The sequence below is a fragment of the Eschscholzia californica genome, unplaced genomic scaffold (assembly GCF_041429995.1).
Source record: "Eschscholzia californica isolate CP2 unplaced genomic scaffold, dmEscCali1.0.p SCAF_4, whole genome shotgun sequence".
Classification (NCBI taxonomy): domain Eukaryota; kingdom Viridiplantae; phylum Streptophyta; class Magnoliopsida; order Ranunculales; family Papaveraceae; genus Eschscholzia; species Eschscholzia californica.
The window spans coordinates 38,711,810-38,735,002 of record NW_028238461.1 but is presented as its reverse complement, the minus strand read 5'-3'; the positions used below and the strand labels follow the sequence as shown (position 1 = coordinate 38,735,002).

Genomic DNA, 23,193 nt, shown 5'->3' with positions numbered 1-23,193 from the left:
ATTAAACTAATTAGTCCAACAATCTTAAGACGTTATTATGTGTGTCGGATTTCGCTCGTCAAGTAGTTTATTTAATCCAAGTTCTTGTTTTCTTTTAGTTAGTGTTCAATAACAGAGTCAGACCTTATCAATTATCTCTCTTTGTGGGTCTCTGTTAAAACGAGAGCAAACCTTTATAAACACTCTGTCCACTTTTGCCTTTGCATTGGAATTAATTATGCACCTTCTTTGCATGAGAATTAATGTGTCTGGGTTAGTTTATTTATTTATCAGTCAGTAGAAATTTGTTGGCCATTGGAAGATTTCTGATACTTTAGAGAATAGAGTGGCCAGTTTTAATATAGATATCTCTGAGTTGTGACGGTCTGGTTAATTTGATTCTCTTATTCTATTTGTCTTTGTTGGAACTAATATATATGTTTGACTCTGATAAGACTGGGATAACAGAAAGCATGACTAACTGACCTTCTGGAAACTTGAATAAGGTTTTAAATCTTCTTAATCTTGTGGCTATAATCTATTCTGGATTGTTACATTAAGTTATATTCCTAAATTAAATTATATAGGATAGATTGAATAGAAACATTATCTTGCTTATGTTAAACTCATAATCTATCCTGGAACATAAAACATCGTGTTGTTTTTCGAATCATCTAAGTATTGTCCTTGGTATACGTATTACATTGATTTGGTTTTTGCTAATGTTTGTGACTGCCTTCTGTTTTGAATCTATTATTTCCTGCAAAGAGAAGAAAAAGATCATGCATTACAAAATACTACATGAACATTAGTAAAGGCATAAGAATAGATTATTGAATGGATAAAAGAGGAATAAAGAAACAGACCATGAACCATCTGGTGCTTGAATCTTTTCAATGAACTTAACAGCTTTTTCGATACATGGTTGTTATAATTAGAGTCACTTAGAACATTCAAAAATGGAAGTAGATACTCCAGGGTGCTAATATCTCACAGACAATCAATAACTATATTGGCAAAAGTTTCCGCAGGGTTTATTAACTGCAATCATAAAATAAGTAGGATTATGTTCTTAAAGGGTGTAAGTGCCTGACATAATTGCTGAAATGAAAAGAAGTACTCTGCAAGATAACAAAGACATTTATGTTGTTTTATGATTAAGTAGTAAATGTTGTGGTATGTTAAAATTAGAAGCATCTCATCCTAAAAGTCCTCAAGGAACACTGGTGAATTTTTCCTAATAAAAATTGCAAGTTACTGTCCATGGAAGAGAAGTCAATATTCAAGAATGGGTATTATAAATAGCAATCCTAATTATTCTAGCACTTCAATAAATTTTTTCTTAATGGCTGGCTGCACCTATAATTTTATTTCAAAATGTTCCCACATCAAACTCGTTACCTCTCACCTCTGCAAATGAACAATAAATATGTATTTCCTGCAAAGAGAAGAAGAAGATTAACATAAATTCCCACATCGAACTCGTTACCTCTCACCTCTGCAAAGAGAAATGTATTTCCTGCAACTGAACCATAAAAATGTTCTTAAGTCAATAACGTATGCCAGTTCACCTGCAAATTAGTTCGCTCTTGGTTGCCATGGTTCAAAGGTTTGAGTATGTGACTTGTACAACCTGGATGAAATACTCCAAGTTGCAGATGAGTTCAAACACAAAAGTTTCCTATAAAATAATCAAAATAACATTAACCAATTCAGTCAAGCATTACCCAAAGAGATAGTACCATTACCCATGGGTAGTCATGAAGAACAGTGGTAATAAAAAATTAGATGCAGAAATTCATTAAGGAAATAGTTACATGGAAGGAGTTAACAAAACAAAATTCTTCTCACAGACGTTTCGTCGAACACCTTATTTGCAGAAATTGGAACTACAAAATTGAAAAGTGAACAAATTGTAAAAGTGAATCTTTAAAAATCTACTACTTCTAATAAATGAGTCAAAACAAAAGTTGGATTCGATTTAAGATTATCTTGATTCAAAATAAACATGCAATTTTACCTTGTAACAGAGGGAGAGAGATATAGAGCGAGAAGTGGATATAGAGAGAGATAGAGACTGAAGAAGTAAGTGATCAGAGACGGAGGAATTTAATCAGAGACAAAGAGAGAAAGTAGATTGATTTTGAGAGAGAATGAGACATTCATTTTTTTACCAGGAGAAAGATAGAGAGGGAGAGATAGAAACTGAATTTTGTTTTTTTTTTTGACAAAAGAAACTGAATTAAACGGTATGGATTTTGAGATATTTTCGTCCGTCGGATACAAAAACTACACAAAGAATGGACGGCCAGACTTATACCTTGAGTAACCGACCGAGCTGTTTTAATATAATAGATAATAGATTTCTGAATTAAAATACCCATTTTTGGGTTTCTATCCATCATTAACTTATTTGGGAAATTTTAAAAGGCCTCCCCGTTTTTGTTAAAAGGCCTCCCCGCTAAAAGCGCCCCTCATTATAACCTATTTGGTTATAGGGCCCCCTCTACAAAAGAGCACCTCCTTCATCAATATTTGACCTAACGGCAAAGTTAACGCCGTTAGGTCAAACTTAACCCAAGACCGGTGATGTTAACCACGCCACATCATCATCTTCCCCGACAAAGTCGCCGGCCGGCCAAACTTCCGGCCGGCGACTTTCAAAATTTTTTTTTTTTATTCTCTCTCTCTAAAAACAAAATATTCTTTTTTTTTTTAAACTCTCTCTCTCTCTCTCTCTCTCTCTCTACAGATCTAGAGAGAGAGAGAGAGCAGATCCATTGAAGGTCTGCGAACAGACCTTTAATGGATCTGTTCGCAGACCTTCAAAAGGTCTGTTCGCAGACCTCTAATGGGTCTGCGAACAGACCTCCAATGGGTCTGCGAACAGATCCATTGAAGGTCTGTTCGCAGACCTTCGGATCTGCTCTCTCTCTCTCTAGATCTGTAGAGAGAGAGAGAGAGTTAAAAAAAAAAAAGTTTTTTGTTTTTAGAGAGAGAGAGAGAGAGAAGAGAGAGAATAAAAAAAAAAAAATTTGAAGTCGTCGGCCGGAAGTTTGGCCGGCCGGCGACCCTGCCGGAGAAGATGATGATGTGGTGTGGTCAAATGATGTGGCAGAGAGAGAAAATGAGATGGAGGAGAGAAAATGTGGGTGAAATACACCTTTAAAGGGGGTTTTTTTCACCCATTCAAAGAGGGGGGGCCCTTTAACCAAAGCTAAGTCAAAGGCTTTTTACTAAGTCAACGAAATCATGGGGAGGCCTTTTAACAAAAACGGGGAGGCCTTTTAAAATCTCCCAACTTATTTTTACCCCGTATAAGATTAGAGAAAAACTCTATTATATTCATCATTGTCATATTCCATTATGAGATTATTAGATTGTAAACATATGATTTTAGATTTGTAACAATGATTTCTCTCGTTTTCACTTTAGATTGGATAAACCAACTTTCAAGCAAATACTGAACGCAAATACAATATTAGTATACTTCTTAGAGGTAAATAAGATTAGAAGTACAAAAGTGACAGAGATTTTACGTATCATTTGCATAAAATTAACTCGAAACAATGACAACCCTAATTAATGTTGTCCATAAAGAAGTTGAGAAGTGTGATTAATTATAAAGATTGTTTTTTATCGTGCCCTTTCATTTTTTTTTTTGCGGATTTAGGGAGAAATGTGATTTTGGTATTATTATATTTGTTATTTACTTTTTTTTAGGAAATATATTTGTTATTTACTTGATTATCAAAATTTAACGTGTTATTCGTTGTTCATGTCTATTTACCTCAGGAAAAAGGCTAAGTGAGAGGTGGTTAGGTTAATTATTTATACAGAAATTTACTTGATCGTCAAAATTTAACGTGTTATTCGTTGAGTTTTTCAATGCCACACATTTTGATTGCAAGTACATTTATTCAATGTTACACATGATAATACTACTAACTATTTAAAATCCTAATCGCAAATATATAAATTAAAAAAAAAAACTCTGATTTAAGTTATCAAAGATAGAAATTTACCGTGTTTCTTGTCATTATATATGTTCCTCAATGTCTTCATGATCAATTATCTGGCCCCAGGATTATCTAGATGTTCCTTCACCACAGTCACCTCTTTTTTTTATAACGTCCAACTTCCTCCTATGATGATTCCAACTTCCTCCAGAAAATTAGTAAATGTAAAGTAAAATCCAACATTAAACTTCAATTGCAATAAAGTAGTAGACCAAACATTCTCTTCCTCCCTCATCTTGATCGGAAAATGCTCACGAGTACATTTATTCAATGCCACACATGGTAATACTACTAACTATTTAAAAGTAAAATGCAAAAAATTACCATCGGTCACATAAACCAAGCACTCAAGTTGCCCAAAGCCGAACATATTTTCATGAAGTCCATTTAGAAACTTATTTTGATGATTATGTTTATAATCTTTTAATATCATTAAATTTTTGTATAATATTTTTTATTAAAACATGTTTAATATAATAATAAAGTAGTTTATATATTCATGTCATTAAATATTACAGTTGTTTTGTTAAAAATAAGATCTAACAGTTGTACCTTTTATTTTAAGTAAAAATGCATATCAATCATTTAATATCTTATCAGTTTATTAAAAACTTTAAAAATAAAATAAAAATATTTTATTTAATAAGATCAATTTACACTTTAGACTGAAATAAATATATAATATTTTTATTTAATAAAAATATCTTCACTTAAAAATATATCTAGTTTAAAATTAAAAAATATATAATATTTTTATTTAATAAAAATATCTTCACTTAAAAATATATCTAGTTTAAAATTAAATATAAGAAGAAAAACATATTCACTTAAAAACATATCTATTTAAAAATATTTCCACTTAAAAATGTATCAATTATATAATATCTAATCAGTTTATTAAACACTTTAAAAATAAATGTATGATATTTTTGTTTAATAAAATCAATTTAAAGGTATAATCCTAAATCCATTTATACGTGACTTAAACAAAAATATACAACTGAATACAAACTAGACATAGCATCTTACAGTAGAAGGTCACCTAGACGCGGACAAACACCGGTCTCTATCACGACTTAGGTTTTATTCTTTATACCATCAGAAAATCCAATAGAGACCTAATCGAATTTTCAAATCAAAGACATTCAAAAGAGATTCAAAAGAATTGGAGACCTGATCGAATGGAGTCGGTGGCTCCCCGCGACAGAAATTTGACAATGTCCATGTTGCATTCATTAAATTATTATATTAGTTTTATTAAAAAGATAAGATTTTACAGTTATACCTTTTATTTTGAGCAAAAATGCATATAAATTATTTAATATCTAATCAGTTTATTAAAAGCATCAAAAAATAAATATATATATTTTTATTTAATAAGATAAATTTACACTTCAGACTGTAATAAATATATAGTATTTTTATTTAATATAAATATCTTCACTGAAAAATATATCTATTTAAAACTTAAATATAAGAAGAAAAACATATTCACTTAAAATATATCTATTAAAAAGTATTTTCACTTAAAAATATCAATTTATTTAATATCTAATCAGTTTATTAAAAACTTCAAAAATAAATGTATAATATTTTTATTTAACAAGATTTAAATTTTAGACTGTAATAAATATATAGTATTTTGAACTTCATTGAGGAGGTGTAATCCTAAATCCAGTATTTGGGGTCTCTGTTGGGTTTTCAGTTCAACTGAAGGGAAGTAATTATGCTTACACACTCCATAAGTCAATTATGATATGTAAACTAATCAATAACTTTCTAAATAGAGGGAGAAGAAGACCAAATCAAAGAGAAACTTTTTTTTAACACGTGACTTGAACAAAAATATGCAACAGAATACACACAAGACATAGCATCTTACATTAGAAGCTCAACTAGACACGGACACAAACTGAACTCCATCACGGCTTGGATTTTATTGTTTTTGCCATCAAAGAGATAAGAGAGAACCCAACAAGCATTTGTTAGACTTCTTCATCCGTCAAGTGGATAAGGTGTTGAAGCGTAGGCAAAGCAGATTTCACCTAATGTAAAACAAAGGCAATTAAGTGACATCGTAAACATTGATTACCAAACCAAAGACATCCAAAAAAATTGCAGACCTGGTTGAAAGAAGCTGGTGGCTTCCCGCGACAAAAGTTTGACAAAGTCCATGTTGCATTCCTTAGGATAGATGATTTTGAGTTTTCATTTAACTGACTGAGCAGTGGGACGAGTGCACCTTCACTAAGAACAAGATCCCTACAGTTCGGTGAATCACCAACCACATTACCCACTACCCACACAACCTGTCATAGAAAGAGGAGGTTGTACAGAAAAAACCAATACATTAGTTGTGAAACTGAAGAAAGAAAAATCAATAGCATTGGAAGGATATATAAAGAGTTACTAGAGTCTACAACATTACTTATTCTCAAACATCATCACTTGAGGAGATAAGAAGTTGTACAAACTTTGGGACATCACCATGCTTAGTAACCCTCAGAGTATATTCTGATGACCGAGAAGCAATATTGGTGAAGGCCCACGCAACCTCAAACTGAAATCAACAAACAAGTTTTAACCTCAAAACGTTTAAAATAATATTTTTTCTCTTGAAGATTAACTAAAATCTATGAGCACATACTTGCAATTGAGGTTGGTCATGCTTTTCAAGAAATTCCACAAACCTAGGCACAACACCAGCTTTGATTACTTCTTCAATCGGAGGGATGCGCTCCGAAAACACACGGGAACGAAGTCAAGTATAATGTTTACATCTGACTCAAAACACTAGCTGAGACTTCCCTTTGTCCATGTGGGCGGGACTATGCTTACACACTCCCGCATGTATTCTTCTTTCTGTTGGATGTGTTTTTTTTTTTGTAGACATCCTAAATCCAGTAATTGGGTGTAACCTATATCTATTATACAAAATACATCAATATGACTAGGACAAAATTATTGTTCCCAGATGATGACTGGACAACCACACAAACATATGATCAAGACAACCACTTCTCATTCATATCCAAGCATCCATTTTTTCGCATTCAATATGAATGCCCATGTACCCTTCATTGACCCTTCATTTATCTCATTCAATTACTAAGTGTTCTTTTCCCTCTCACAACTTTATTGTCCTTTTTTTTTCATGTACACATCATTTTTATCATTCTTTTATCAAGCGTTCTTTCTCCTCTCATTACTTTATTATCATTTCTTTTTCATTGACCATTCATTTATCTCATTTAGTTACCAAGTGTTTCTTTGCCTATAAAAAGAATAAAAGACAAAAATATGTGTTCATTTCCCTCTCATAACTTCATTTATCTCGCAGTTTACTTTTGTTAAAAATCTGATTTTGTTTCTTCTAACTTTAAGTTATTGTGATATGGAGTTGGTTTGATAATCCAATTAACACGAAATGATGGAAAGTGAAGTTACAGTTTATAATTGCACCCCTTTATGTATTGATCATTTTGAGAATGGAGATGTCTTTTATTCTTTCATAGTGAATTTTTGTTTGCTCAAATACTATGTGGTTAGAATCTTACAGTTCAAATTTTCATAACTTTTTGTTAAACGTAATTTTCAAAACAATTTAAATTTATGTCTACTACACCCAAGTTGGATTTTGGATTTTTTTTTTTAAATGGGGTCTTAATTGATTGCATCAAATTGGACTTGAACCTATATGAAAAATTATATCTAATAATTATATCACAATTTGCAAACATTTTTAGTAATACATGTGCAGAAAAATAACATGGGGGGCAGCGAGCTATCTATAAAAGAAAACTAAAAAATTTTCCTGAAAAGATTTACTAAATAGATTTAAAACATCAAAACCAAAAAAAGTTTTGTAGTTTCGAAAATCTTAATAATTTACAATAAATCTTGTGCCTCTAGAAGACAATACTTATCTTTAGTGAGTGTTAATCTGAAAATTTAAAATTACAATGAAAAAGTACCAAATGCGGAGGAAAAAAAATTAAATAATCGAATATCATTGCTACATAGATTATTTGATTTATTAACTATTATTTAGGAATAAAACGAATCACACATCCACAAACCCCTAAGCCACTGACATTAGGGTTACTCCTTTGGATAAATTTGTTTTTTATTGAAGTCCTTTTGATCATTCATTATTTGGTTTCTAATATAATTCATGACGATCACTATATTATTGTGTACTGAATATCCTCTTGGTCTTGTTTGATGCAAGAGGATAAATTACAATCCTCATAGAGTCCTCATGAGCGCGGTATTTGAAATACATAAATATCTAAGACCCTGCGTTTTTATCGGAATAGGGATCTCCCTAGAAGGAGGAGTTCTCAATCAAGAAGTAGGTGGGTCACCGATTCTATTTCTTTTGGAATCAACATCATCAGTCAAATAACCTAGAGACACATTCATTTTAAGAAGATCGACGTTTTGAAAAACATGAAATATTTTCATGGTACAGAATTTTGAAGGTAGTAAACGGTGGATTTTGTCAAATTTTATGGGCAACAAACTTCATCATCTTCTTCTTCATCTACCCCATTTCCGCCCACCACTTCCACCACCTCCAGTCACCACCATGCCCGCTCTCACATCCTTTCTCTTTTCTCCTTTCTCTCTCTCTCTTTATCTATCCTAATGGAGAGGATTTTTCCACGGAACGCCAACCACTGGTTCGAAGAAATCCTCCATATAATACTAGGTATAGCCCATGCCTTCGGCACGATAAGATTCGCTCTGAAATAAAATAAGTTTTCTTTCTTGGTGATCTCAAAATTTTGAAGAACAATTCTGAAGAAAAATAAAATAAATTTTGTAGATACAACTAAAATAGAATACGTCGAGATGATCAAATATCACGTGGAATATTTTCGGAGAAATCAAGGGGTTATAAAGTTTGATTTGATCTTTTTAAGGTATAAGAAAGCAGTTCTCATAAAAAAAAGGTATAAGAAAGGAAACATCAATCTACATAATTAACACATAAAACTACCACCGTCTATCTAATCAAACTTTACATACCAAGTCATTCTTTGGCATCTTTCTTCTTCCCTTATGTACCTCAAAAAGCAGACACCAAATGTCTTCAAGTGAATACAGACGGAAACTCATATGAATCGCTTCGCTTACTCGTCTATGTGACTATGTCCACCACTACCTTGAACATACTTGCATACCACACATCATCCGCTCAATTGAACATCAATCTGTTGCAACAATCAACCTAGTGTCGAAACTCAAAAGTAGAGAGGAAAATAGCAGGGTATTGATTATACGCTTTGGGTCATAATCCATACTCAGAGAAAATGATGTTTAATAATTTATGAAAGCAATTATGTGAATCTGAAAAAAATATGCAAGCATATTCATACACATTTAACATGAAAAAATATGAAAGAAATCACTACAAAAAATATAGCATTAGGGACGGCATAAAACCGTCCCAAAAGGTCAAAAACCGTTCCAAATAGTATATTAGAGACGGTTCTATCTGTCCCTATAAGCTGCGTTCCAAATAGTATTAGGGACAGCGACGGTTGTTGTCCGTCCCCATACTATTTAGGGACAGTTGTGTACTGTCCCTATAACTTACTGTTATTGGGACAGACAATATTTGTCCCAAAAATATAACAAGAATTTCCTCAAAAGTTTACATTTGGGACGGTTAGTATTTGTCCCTAATGAATTTCTCCAACAATAAATATCCGCCGAAATACATTTATTTTTTAGAAGATAATATTGTTTTTGAACTTCCAAATTTCTAGTATACAAAATAAATCTAAATCTAACATTGACAACCAAAATGAGCTTCAAACATTGATATTTCAGTATTACCAAAAGATAATATATTGAAATTATAAGTTTCTCGCTACATAAAAAATCAAACAATTTTCACTCATTTCAAATATAAAACAATATTTCATCTAAAATTTCTTGTTGATCCTAAGAGGGATGGTTACTCTAATACATATTCTCATTTTAATAACCATTCTCTTTCACAATTGTGCAAGCTGAAGGAGAATCAATTCAATGAAGGCATGCAATAACGGAAAACAGAAGTATAACCATTTAAGCATTTTGAGAATGAAAAACATTTCATTCCCAATTTCGGAAAATTTCACCTTTAAATATGCGTAGATTACATGAAAACTCTGATAGGCAAATCTAGTTTACAACTTGTTCCAAAATTTGACAATTTTATAAAATCTTCTTAATTAGCTAAGAACTTTGAACTACAATGAAATGGATTAAAATTCAACATAGGCAAGTGCACCAAAAAGAGAATCAACAAAACTGATGGCGGCCATCCACCTAGTCGGCCTCTCGGCAAGACTAATAGTGGGCCTAACGGCCAGGATCCTATATTAGCATAGTTTCCAGTTTAGTATTTCAGGTTTCCATGTTTAGAGTCCTAGCAATCAAGGAAAGTATCTATAGTAGTTATCTTCTTTCTTTATTTGAGTCTATCTAGAAAAGTCTAATCTCTATATAAGAGAAGTCTGATCTGTCTTGTTAATCATTGAATTGAATTACAAAAACCCTTGATTGCAACTTCTTTTATATTTATTTCAGTTTATCGTTATTTGATTAACGTTTTCTTGTTAGTTTATTTAATGGATTCTAATAGTTTTACGCTTCCGCAACAATCTACATCAGCTGGTATTCAGAGCTTCAAGAATCTGGAAACAGATAATTTTTTTTTAGATACTTCTCATCTTGAATGTTGGAAAAATCTTCCACGTTTAGGTTGGGATCCTTTTAGAGATGCACAACAACTCTATGTTAATCGAAAGGATCAAAATAAAATTAATGTCGTTTCCAAAATCCCTATGTTTGATTGTCAATATCATATAGATTTTTGGATTCAACAGATGGAAGATTTGTTCATAAACCAAGATATTAGTGACGAAGATAAGGTTTTTGTCGTTGAGCAACACCTATCCGAAAGAGTCTACGACAAATTCAACGAGATGCAACGGAGACTCATTAATGAAGGAAAATCGTTCGTAGATGATTGGATTAAAGTGAGCAGTATTTTTCGATATGTTTTTTTCCCTTTACATGAAGCTAAAGAAGAAGAAGATGAATTCGATAATACAGTACAAGAGGAGGATTGCGACGATACGTTAACCGAAGCAAGCAATCTCTTCTCCCACGAAATCAGTCTTGCTCCAACCAATCAGGCACTTAACTCTAATAATTCGGCGACGCATGTTTCACTTCATCAACACGGTAAAACCCTAATTGCTGCAGATACAATGGTAGAACTTAAACCACCCTGGTTCAAAGGTTCTGGTCCTTTAGATTCTACTCATGTCGGCCTCGTCAATTACGAAGAATATCTTTTTGTTTATACCAAAGGTCTTGAATTTGGCCCGAATAATGAAGCCCTCAAATCTGAATTCGTTGTTTCTCAATCTTCTTTTTCCCTATCTGGATCATCGTCTAACGAAGGCACAGCCTCACTCACAGAAGACCACGATTTCTCTCTCGAGGAAGAATTTTTTTATTTTGTTTGGATCCAGAAGCCTTGACAGTTTCACGGTCTCGATCTTCGCCTTCTCTTGTTTATCTTTTTCGAAATATCTTTCAAGGACCAAATTTAGGGGCCACGTTCATGGCTAATCCATCATGTAGGATTTTTCTTCAACAACCAGATTTTGTTATAATACAAAAGCACATTGTTTCTATTGAGAAGATGAAAACCTATGAGCTTTATTATGATAGGAAGCGAGACAGATGGAATGAATTTGATACTGCCACTGATGCCCGTACCGTCGAGAAATATAACCCTACTGATAAATTTAAGGTGGATGACAACAAACAGATGAATTTTGCGAAGGTTGAGAAGCATGTTCAACCCAAAGGGGGTGGAAGAACGGTAAGTGTCAGAAACTTGCTTATTCGAGAGGATACAACAAAATATCTTCTGAATCTAGATATGAATTCAACCCATTATGATCCTAACACTCGTTGTATTCGTGAGGATCCTCTTCCAAACAATGATTGTAATGAAACGTTCTATAGAGGAGATAATCATAATCGAGCAGCTCCTTCTTAAGCCGATTTTGTCTTCAAACACTACACAGTAACTAAAGAAAAGCTCAAGTCCCAAACGAAGGACATAGTCATGGCAACAAACAAAACTGCAACTTCTGAAGAAGAATTTCCGAGAGATATTTTTCTAGAACAAATGGTCGATGCACGTAGTAAATACGAGGAAGACGTCATTATCGACAACCACACGACTGTCTGGCAATCAAGGTGGAAGGATCATCACTGGGAATATGAATTTTGTAACCAATTTATTAGGAACAGTTACTATAATGATACTATAAGGATACTGCGTCTTCAAACCCTAACTGGAGTTGTTTTTCAAAGTCCACCATTGCTTTCAGCTGTCCATAGACAACTTCGGATTCGAACCGTTTATGAAAAACTTGTGCGAATTCGATCCGGCATTTCCGACGAAAAAGATAATATGGTAACCATGCATGATGTTATGGATGCTCAACGCGTTTATGATAATTTTGGAGAAAAGCATTTTTCAGTAGTAACTTCATTGGTTGTTATTGAAAATGGGTGGACCTTGGTCAACGATGGAAGAGACAAGGCCGTGAACTTATGGGATCTGCGTAACTACATCGTCAAGACTAAGGTACCGAAATACGAGATGGTTGAAACTGTTTGTGTTATTCATCCGCGAACTAGTTTTGCTTCTTTGTTGGGATTAACAAAAAAAAGTAATGTGAAGAAGAAGAAAAGTATATCGCCACCAGTTTACTTTTATTGTTCGTTACACGAAGAAGGTTTCGACGACTTATTTGATCCGTATATAATCCCAAGAGAAGAATTAATTATTTCGAATCATAGGATTGTTCAAGTAATAAAGTGGTTCAAGGATTTCAACGTTAATTGTTTCATCGGGAAAAATGTGGTTTCTTTCATCAACCTAAAAAATGACGGACGATGTCGCAATTTCTTGGACTTTTATGCATTACGACTGCTTTTGCGAGTATCTTGGCATCATCTGATTCCGATTATATTTCGTGCTATAGTCCTTATTTGTGTTCTTCAAATTTTCAAAAAATCACGAGCAAAGTGGGAACTACGGATTGCCTTCAATGTTGCCGATATCTACCCGTTTTATCTGGCAGAGCCAATTTACGAAGACCCCAACTTGGGGACAAGTTGTTCCACAGCGGGGGAGTATGATGGCGGCCATCCACCTAGTCGGCCTCTCGGCAAGACTAATAGTGGGCCTAACGGCCAGGATCCTATATTAGCATAGTTTCCAGTTTAGTATTTCAGGTTTCCATGTTTAGAGTCCTAGCAATCAAGGAAAGTATCTATAGTAGTTATCTTCTTTCTTTATTTGAGTCTATCTAGAAAAGTCTAATCTCTATATAAGAGAAGTCTGATCTGTCTTGTTAATCATTGAATTGAATTACAAAAACCCTTGATTGCAACTTCTTTTATATTTATTTCAGTTTATCGTTATTTGATTATCGTTTTCTTGTTAGTTTATTTAATGGATTCTAATAGTTTTACGCTTCTGCAACAATCTACATCAAAAACTATGACACCCCATTTTCTTAATCTTGTAATTTCTCTTTAACCCGCACATCATCCAATCTCTAACTTATAGAACATGTCCCAATTTCATACATTTACATGATATCCGTTGATGGATTTTCAACAAAAAGAGGATGCAAAAAAAAATGAACTTTCTAAGTAAAAATCTAGAACTTTTTGCGTACCTTAATGAACTTGCAGAAGCTTTAAGACTTGGAATGATTTTTCTTGCTGAAACTGATTAATTTAATCTAAACCCATGACTCACACTATAGAAAACAGCAGCTGGATGCACCTACTCTAAACACCAAGGTCGAGTGATGGTCAAGTTTCATCTTAAATTAACATGTATGTGAGCTGAAAATAGAGAAGCAAAGAGAGAATTGAGTTATGGAAGTCGATACTATAAGCAGGTCCACTGATGGTTTAACTTCTCCAAACCAAACTAGATAGCGTTTGACAGATAAACAAGTATGTGAGGAAATTCTTAAAAGGCGCAGGTAGGAGGAATACACAAGAAACCTAAACTGAGCAACTTTTAAGCCAATTAGTAGTGTCCTAAATAGATAGAATTCATCAGTAATATTCTAAACCCAATACAAGAATTATTTATATTGAGATTACACTTTAAACATAATACAAGACCAGTTTCCAGTCAAGATCATTCACAAATTATCAACACGAATAATTATAGCCAAGGAAGGAGAGGAAGATATTTTGCCTGCATATAACAAGAAACTAACAGATCAAATTGCTCATAAGAAACAACCTACCTATTTTAAATTTCTAGGTTTCAAACTTAAAGACAACCAGCCCATTTGATTTTTAATAACAAAATTAGTTCCAGATTCATAATTGTAAAAAAGCAGAAGAAATGATCATATGTAGCTATGAAGTTATTAACAAAAAAAATATCAAATAGTAGAAGAAAATAAATCCCAAGTCGGTAAAATACTAACATAGGAAACAAAAAAGGTGAAATCTAAACCTAAATGTTAAATTATATCTTCCCATGGATTGAATCGCAACTAATACTGTTAATTAAGAACCCAAAGTAAATAGTTTTGGTTTAATCATTAGTATACCTTGGTGATGTACTAGATCTTTAGCTTATTCTCTCTTTCGCTATTTCTCTATCTATCAGGAATATCTCGTCTTATTCCTACTAAAGGAGCTAGGCTTCCCATTCTATCAGAAACCATTGTTGAGTCCCATTCCAACCTAAACTATATTACATGATAATGATCTCAATCTGAAACAATCAACAAGGAAACCCTAATATTTGCTTTCCTACTTCAGTGATTTGGTCCATGATTTTGAAAATCCTAACTAATTTAGCCATTATTACTCTAATCAAATTAGGGTTAGGAACAAAAAAAGAAGAAATTTAATCTAAGAATACCGAAATGAGTAAATTGTTGTTTCTTTGGTTTGTAGAAATAGAAGAAGAATCCCGTGCTTCCAATCCGAATCGCCGCTTGTTTCTCCAGTTTGTAGTAGTGGGACAAGAAGAAGTCTCCTATTTCTCTGGTTTGTACTAGTAGAAGAAGACTAAGAAGAAGCAAGAAACGGCAACAACTGAAGAAGAAAATCGTGCAAAGAGAAGAAAACTGAGAAGTTTTCTAGGGTTTATACACTTTGACTCACCGGCCACCCACGTTTTATCCTTTCCGCGGGAAATATGAGCGCCTAATTTGCAATTTTTGGTCGGGGTAACTTTAAATTTTTATAGAGGATGATTAAAAATGGTCCCAGAAGTACATCTATTTGTCCCTATTTTAAATTTTGTAGGGACAGATATTAACAAATTGTCCCTATTTTGAAAGTGTTAGGGACAGACGTAAAAACATATGTCCCTATTAGGCTATTTTTTTGTAGTGAATATATTTAACAAGCATATCATACACATTTAACATGAAAAAAAGAATATGAAAGAAATATATTTAATTATATCTGTATATAAGTTATTACGAAGAAACTTTGAATACAAGTACACCAAAGAGTAAGAAACCATTAAAAGAACAATTAGATATGAAACTAAAGTACAAAAATTCCCAGAACATGTATACTTGTGTAATGCCCCTAAATCAGCATTCAGCAACACCAAAAGAAACAAAAAATCCAAGAAAAATTTGGACACTAAGATTTGTCCTAGCCAACACTTTTTGAGATAGCATGAGTCAGAGGATTTTTGTCAAGGATTAGCAGTCCCCTTTTCCAACTCCTAAGTCACTTTAGATATATAATCCGTTATATAAAAAAGTTAAGTTTTGAGACGTACGTAAGACTCTTCTTCAGCAACAAAAAGAATGGGATGCCCTCCAGTTGAGTCATGAGTTACTCATTCGCCTAAAAAGACTATAACTATGTAACTGAATACGTGTATCATAAAGTATCTATACTAAAACTTACAGGATGACGGTCAATTTCACATGGGTACCATGTAGCCGTATATGTATATCATTAAGTTTTTATATCAGAACTCATGGAACGAAGATCCATTCCACATAGGTGGTGTTAGTAGCGTGTGAGCATAAACAAATAACATGAAACATTTACAGTGATATAATATCAATGAATATAATAGCAATATAGATCTGTAGTGTTAAAAGTAAAAATTATTGTACATGACTTCTACAGAGACCACTATTGATAAATCTTAACTATAACATGATCGCATAGACTTTCATGCTTTGTTAATCAATCAGGAACAACTCACAAAAATTTCATTCCTTTTCTAAGTACTTAAATAACCTACTTTTACAATATTACAGCAATAACAAACAATAAGAAATAACTTTGCATTTAAAGATCTTCAATTTTCATACAAATGTGGCGCTTGTTTCCTCCTACAACATATAATCATTCATTACTGGGACAAAGATAACAATCTTATCATTAGATTCTTTGTATGCATCCTAAACCAAACTGCATAGGTTCATAGTTTAATTTTTTTCAACCAATGAAAAAATCTTAAGTAATTTTCAAAAAAAATCTTAAGTAGCTCAAGAATGTCACCGATTAACCAAATGGTCAAATCGACAACTTCAAGTTTTCGTCAACAGTCACATGAATGGCTACCTTATGTTGTCCTACACCAAGACTCTTGTTTAGAGTAAAGTATTCATAACTGACTATTAGTATGGCAATTTCTAGGTAAAAAGTTACCTGAAATTTTCAATTGTTGATGCTTTCTTACTGGTATTATCATTGCATTATGTATAACCAGCTCGTGAAAATCTTAAGACCCCTCATAGTCTACCAAAAGAAAATGACAAAGAAATGGATGTCATGAAGAGCACAACAATGAACCACGCCAATCTGCATACAAGCACCGTGTCTATTAACATTCATTTGCAAATTGGTTAAGATACCTTCTACCATATTTAGGAACAGAACCAAGAGTTTCTATAAGCGGGGGTGGTTTATATAAAACTATTCTGGGTACTTATTGACCCGAACATTCTTTAAACAGAAACTTAAAAACTATTCACAAAGCATAATACATCAGAAGTCCAATAATAACTTTCAAATACAACATCAAAATAACAAAGAGCTTTGCTAAATCAACTAAGGAGATGCTAATACAAAAAACTTTGATGATTGCTAAATGGAGCCACATTCTCCTGATAAATTAAGTACCGGATGAAATGGGTAATGAAAACCAGAGAATAACTAAATGAAAATGGTTCTTCTTCTCTCCATCAACAATCTACTGGAAACAATATGCTTTAATAATTCTTCACAGAAGTGTCTAATTGGTATAGCTGATTCAGTATAAGTATCATTTATTTGTGTTCGTGGAATAACATTCCCGAAGAACGACAAAAAATAACAAAATGTGATATTCAAGCATTGCTTCTGGGGCCTTCGAAGTTAGAGCTTAGCAGGAGCAGAGGCTTTTTGGGTGGGTTTATGTAGTCCTCACCAGGATTTAGGAACAAACAATGTCCTAGTTGGAATCATGCCTAGGCAACAATAGCAAGGAAAATGAAAGATAAGCCAAACCTTGGGAGTCTTCTCCATTTGAAATGATACTGAACAGTAGACAACCGAAACCCGAAAAATTAGATGAGTTATTAGATTAATAGAAACAAATATCAGAATCGATTTGGTTTGTAATTGATTTTTGTGTTCAAAATCCTATTCCTTAATCTATTTCGATAAGTTATTAGATTAATACAAACTTCAATTCTGAAATTTGTAGCTTAATTAAAAGGAAAATAAAAACATAAACTTACTTCAATATCTGAATCCACCATTACTTTCTTTTTCTTCAACGCTAACAATGGTCTACATCGAACCCATGCAATTCTCGTTCTTGTAAGTCGATGAAGGAAAGTAAACAAAAACCATTTCTTCAGTGTTGGTCATCGATTTTATCACCCATAATCACCTAATCTCTATACCTAAAAATCAAATAAACAAAACCCTAATCTCTATACCTAAATTGAATAAAAATGATGTAATGACCACGAACCCTAAACACAATCAAAAACTCGATTCGGAGTAAAAACAATCAAGAACCATGAATAAAAACCATTAAAACGATGAAGCAAAGTAAAATTGCATAACAATGAATCAATTAAAAACAATTAACTGCCATGAACCCTAAACCATTTCAATCAAAAAACCATATCTTCAGTGTTGGTCATCGATTTCATCACCCAAAAACACCTAATCTCTATACCTAAAAATCAAATAAACAAAACCCTAATCTCTATACCTCAATTGAATAGAAATGATGCAATGACCACGAATCCTAAACACCATTTCGAGTTCGAAATCTTTGTGAAAACCCATAAACACCTGAAATCGAAAAGAAAAAGACAATAAAAAACCATTACAAAACAATTTCAATTTCATAAACAACTGATAGAGGCTGAAATAGATATGGAGTTCAATACATAAATTAATTAGAATATCTCGAAGTCATCTCTGACTACAAAGGGTTTCTTCATCAATTTCTTAATCAGTTTTGGTCTTCAATTTCAATTTCATAAACACCTGAAATTGAAAAGAAAAAACCCATTAGAAACCCTAATCTCTATACACCAACTGATTACCCATAAATTTCATCAATTTCTTCGTCCGTTTACCCATAAACACCTGAAAAGAAAAAACAATAAGAAACCATTACAAAACCATTTCAATTTCATAAACAACTGAAATTGAAAAGAACAAACACTCAAATCTTATGTGAAAACCCATTACCAAACCCTAAATACCCGAGCCTTAAAAGAAATTGGAGGTTGTAAGGCTGAAATCCATTTGGAGTTTTGGTCTTCATCAGTTTTGGTCATCAATTTCGGTCATCAATTTCGGTCATCAATTTCTTCGTCAGTTTTCTTCATCAATAATGAAAACTGGTTTGTAACGCGGGACGGAAAGGTGGAAAAAGGCGCCAGCAGAGATAACGGACCAGATTTAAGGGTTTTGTTTACTTTTTTTTTTCTTTTGGTGGGTCAATAAACTAAGGTGGGTAATAGATCCGTAGGTAAAAAATATATCAAAATTACAACGGACGACCGGATTTGTCTTCGAGTTTGTCCCAGTCAGCAAAAAACTTTGCGTTTTATATAATAGATATATATATAGTATATTTACGTTTTGATGGGTCATGAAAATGTCCCATCTAAGTCGTTTAATTTAGCCAAGTTAGTTCTTTTCGAGTCTTTATTGTAATAAAATGGTTGGTTTTCTTGATTAGGTGTCTTTTGCAGAGTTAGGTGTGAAAAACGGTTAAAAACGAGGAAAAAATGCATGAAGGGTATTTTGATCATTTGGAGTGAAGGACATTCTGGTAATTTGGCCAAGGTCAGTGCGTGGTTGAAAAGTAGAGGTCGAGACAAGTCCGTAGGAGAAAACGGAAGTCAATTCGGAGTCCGGATGAGTGAAAAATGCAAAGTCAAAGTCAGGTCAACATTTGGTGCACATTTGGTCAATACTCGGGACAGTGTCGGGCACAGATTTGGCGCGTGGTACACCAACAGACACGTGTAGGAGGACGGAGGCTGTTACATCCATATCCCGTGATTCCGCTGAGCATCCAAGTGCACCCTAAGTGGACGATCCAATGTTTCCGTCGCAACTTAACTCCGTAGTCCCGCTCCCAGGTTTTAATCCTGACCGCTTCCTCTCGCGTTTTCAAGATCCGACGGCTTCGGATGGTCCCGTCATTAATCTGTTCCCGTGTCACCCGTAGCAACATAGCCTCCATGCACTCGGACGCGTGGCCCCTTCCGAAACCATCCAGATCCGCGTACACCTTCCATCCGACGGCTGCTGTGTCTCTCTCAACTTAATATCATGATACCTTTTACACCCTAGCATCCGAATTCGAACCCAGCAAACCCTAGCCGCCGGGTCATTAGTGCTTTAGGTTTTTTTTATATTTTAAACCTCCATAATTCCAAATATAACCTTCTCTTTATTCCTTTTTACAATTTAACCCAACCAAAACCCTAACCTTATATAACACACCTTTCTCCTCCATTAAAACCTAGACTTGAAAACCCTCTCAATCCCCTCTTACCTATTTCTTTCTTCAACCTATCCCCTCTTACCTATTTCTTTCTCTCTTCTCTACTACTAAATCTATCTTCTCCATTATTTTTCCATCTTTCTCTACTACTACTTCTTCTATACCATTATTCTTTCTTCCATTAATAGTCTTCTCCTTTTTCCTTCCATATTCTTCTATCATCTTTATCCCCTTTCATCTCTTCTTTCCAACTTCTTTCTACATCTAATTTCTTCCTTCTCTTTCTTTTTCTTATTTGGGTGAAATAAAATAGCTATTACTTGGAATTCTTGGAGTAAAATTCTTGAACACAAATGGAGCAAATCTTGGACAAATTGGAGATACATGGGGATATGGAATTTGAACATTCTTGGTGATTTCTTTCCATTAATTTCTTAGTATTTTCATTTATTTTACAATGTCAATGAATGTTACTCTAGATTCCATGTATAGTTAACTTAGCAATCTAAGGTTGTAAATGAAACCCATTTTGGATCTTTGTAATACTTGTTCTTGATTAATTAAATCCCATGATGTGCTTTAATGTTTATTGATTGTTTATCTATATGGATTGGATTTTCTTTCCATTACTCATGCCTTATAATTAGATATTTCATACTTTCGTTAAGTTGTTAGATGGAGTATGCTTTTTAGATGATGAATAATAGTTAAGCAATCCGAATCTCTATAAGGAAGACAATTAGAATTAGCAATTATAAAATTGTTTTATCTAGAACATCATCTGGAATCCAAATAGTTCATTATATTGGATCCCGAGTAAATACAAAAGTGATTTAAGTAATTAGTGTTTGTTTTATAAAGTGAAATTATGCGGTGGATTTTATAATCTTAGATATCTTCTCACCTCTTTCTTAGATAGTTTAGTTAGTTTTATTTATTTTCTTATTTCTTGCAAATCAATTATCAAATTTATGAAGTGGGGTGTGTGTGTGCTTTAGTCTAAGTTAGTTATTGACATCTTGATTATTGGGCTAAACTCGCCGTCAATATCTGAAGTTATCTACCTATTTCTTGGGACGATTTCCCGATTTACAAATTATACTATAACATTTACTAGGTTTAGGGGTCACACTTGTCCAACTCGCTATGGGCCACATCAATGTCAAGCTGAGTGCAGATCTCTCTACTCTTTAGTGTCATCACCTCCAAAATACTACGTGATTTATCACTTTAACATTTTCTCGTTCGTAGTGAGCACAATGTTTCTACGTCGAGAGTTTTGGTGGGAAACCCCAAGTTTCATCTTAGGTTGATAGGCTCTATTTATCACTCGTTCATTTCTTGTGATTTTCATACTAATTTGATAAATGAGAAACTCTTTGGTGTAAATTAATTTCCTTGACCAACAAACTAATGTCTAGAATATTTTCTCAATTGGTTTTTGAATTAAATTTCTGAAAACTTACAAGTGAGTCAAACTAAAAAAAAATTGTATTGACTCTCTTTTATGCTAAGGAGGTGAAGTGTTTTCTTCAAGATGTTAAAAGGAGTTCCTTGCTCATCTCAGGTTAGGGAAAAAACATATATTATCCAATGGATATATATACCTCGAGATGTTGTTTCAACCTTCAAGTATTAAAAACTATCCTCTCTTCTTCTAAAGAAAACTGCAAATATTGTAACATTATTTGCAATTATTCTTGTTAAATATAAGTTGAACTGATTTATTGGAGCCACAAGTGTTGATTTCTTATGTGATACTCCCTCCGTCCCATTTTGTTTGGGTGTTATTCCTTTTAAGGAAGTCTCAAAATATTTGTCCACTTACTTTAAATAAGATTCATTTATTACTAGTTTTATTGATGTTTCTCAATCTACCCTTACTTTTAATACTAATAAAAAGTTTCCATTGGTTCTACACTACTTCCAATGTAGTTTTCATTGTAATACTCTAAAGTAAATATGGATAATTTAGGAAAGTACATTTAGTTAGGAAGCAATAAATGAAAATCCTTAATAAGTTGGATCCCCCAAAAGGTCAAACAAAATGGGACGGAGGGAGTAATTAATATCTTGATTTATTAAGAAAGTATGTTGAGTCAACAATTGGTAGCCCAAGTGGTTCCAAGGTGTTGACATAAACTCTAGAAATCCCTGGAAGTCCCAGGTTCGAATCCCAGAGAAGGTTCCAGTCTAAGTGAACAGTGATGAACTAATGGTTCATCCCACTAAACGGTTTGTCTCGTTCTTTTTTATTTTTCTTTTGTGCTTTTCCTTGTTTGGTTTCAGTTTAGGTCATTTTTTGATGAATTCTGTTTGTGTTAGGTCATTATATCAATTGAATTGATACTTATTTTTTTGTTAATACGTACATAAACTAATAAAATAATTTAATTAAATTATGATTAAAAGTGAAAATTAAATATTCAACTTATACTAAAATAACTTAATGTAATACTAATTGTGCATTAGTAGTTTAATTAAAGGTTGTATTATGTTTGGATTAGTATTTATAAGTTTGTTAGACTCAATTACCTGCATTAAGTGTTGTAATCTCAATTAGTATTTTAATAAATTAGTTGTTGTAAACTTGCAATGTAAAATCTTATTTTAATTAAAATAAATAAGAGCTAAAAATAACAAAAATAAGATTTTGTGATATACATAGTGATTTAGTGTGATTTGGTGTGATTTTTAAAATTCTCCCTTATAATTAACCAATTACTCAAGAAAACCCAAAATTAACCAATTACTCTAGGACAATATTTATTTGGAGTTGGTGTAATTTGGGAGCTTGCAGAGAAGTCAGGGCTGATCAATTCAAGAAAACCCAAAATTTTAGAACATTTCACTGAAGCAAGCAATCCCCATTTTCTAACATGAAAATTAAAATAATAGAAAAGAATTATAAAGCAAGGTTGTCTTTTTCAAGCTTTGAACCAAAAAGCAGAAAAGTCATACATAATGTTTTAAAGGCCTTCTTTTCCCTATATAGTGTAGCAGGCCCTTGAAGTTGAAATTAATAATTCAAATAGTACAAGTTGAGACAAAATGATAGATATATTAGACAGCTCATGAGCAATGCTCATTTTGTCTTGTTTATGGACGACTTAACAGTGGTGA

General features: G+C 33.0%; 2 long non-coding RNA genes and 2 pseudogenes across 5 annotated transcripts; 1 reads left to right on the top strand and 3 right to left on the bottom strand.

Moving 5' to 3' along the window:
* Nucleotides 1-561: 561 nt before the first annotated feature.
* On the bottom strand, nt 562-2,318 carry LOC147544555 (uncharacterized). Of its 2 annotated transcripts, none has more exons than XR_015223893.1 (3): nt 2,000-2,318; nt 846-1,868; nt 562-739 (listed from the first exon to the last, which is right to left on the bottom strand). It is a non-coding gene; the product is annotated as an uncharacterized LOC147544555 (long non-coding RNA). The 2 variants fall into 2 exon arrangements; XR_015223894.1 differs by lacking the exon at nt 562-739 and having other exon boundaries at nt 750-1,612; nt 1,797-1,868.
* Nucleotides 2,319-5,876: 3,558 nt separating this feature from the next.
* On the bottom strand, nt 5,877-6,848 carry LOC147544554 (importin subunit alpha-4-like; annotated as a pseudogene).
* Nucleotides 6,849-11,628: 4,780 nt separating this feature from the next.
* Nucleotides 11,629-12,072, top strand: LOC147544553 (pre-mRNA-splicing factor SLU7-B pseudogene; annotated as a pseudogene).
* Nucleotides 12,073-16,281: 4,209 nt separating this feature from the next.
* Nucleotides 16,282-18,950, bottom strand: LOC147544552 (uncharacterized). Of its 3 annotated transcripts, none has more exons than XR_015223641.1 (5): nt 18,801-18,950; nt 18,494-18,695; nt 18,313-18,395; nt 16,755-17,995; nt 16,282-16,435 (listed from the first exon to the last, which is right to left on the bottom strand). It is a non-coding gene; the product is annotated as an uncharacterized LOC147544552 (long non-coding RNA). The 3 variants fall into 3 exon arrangements; XR_015223642.1 differs by having other exon boundaries at nt 16,284-16,435; nt 16,755-17,623; nt 17,828-18,395; XR_015223640.1 differs by having other exon boundaries at nt 16,284-16,435; nt 16,755-18,395.
* Between the last annotated feature and the right edge of the window lie 4,243 nt (nt 18,951-23,193).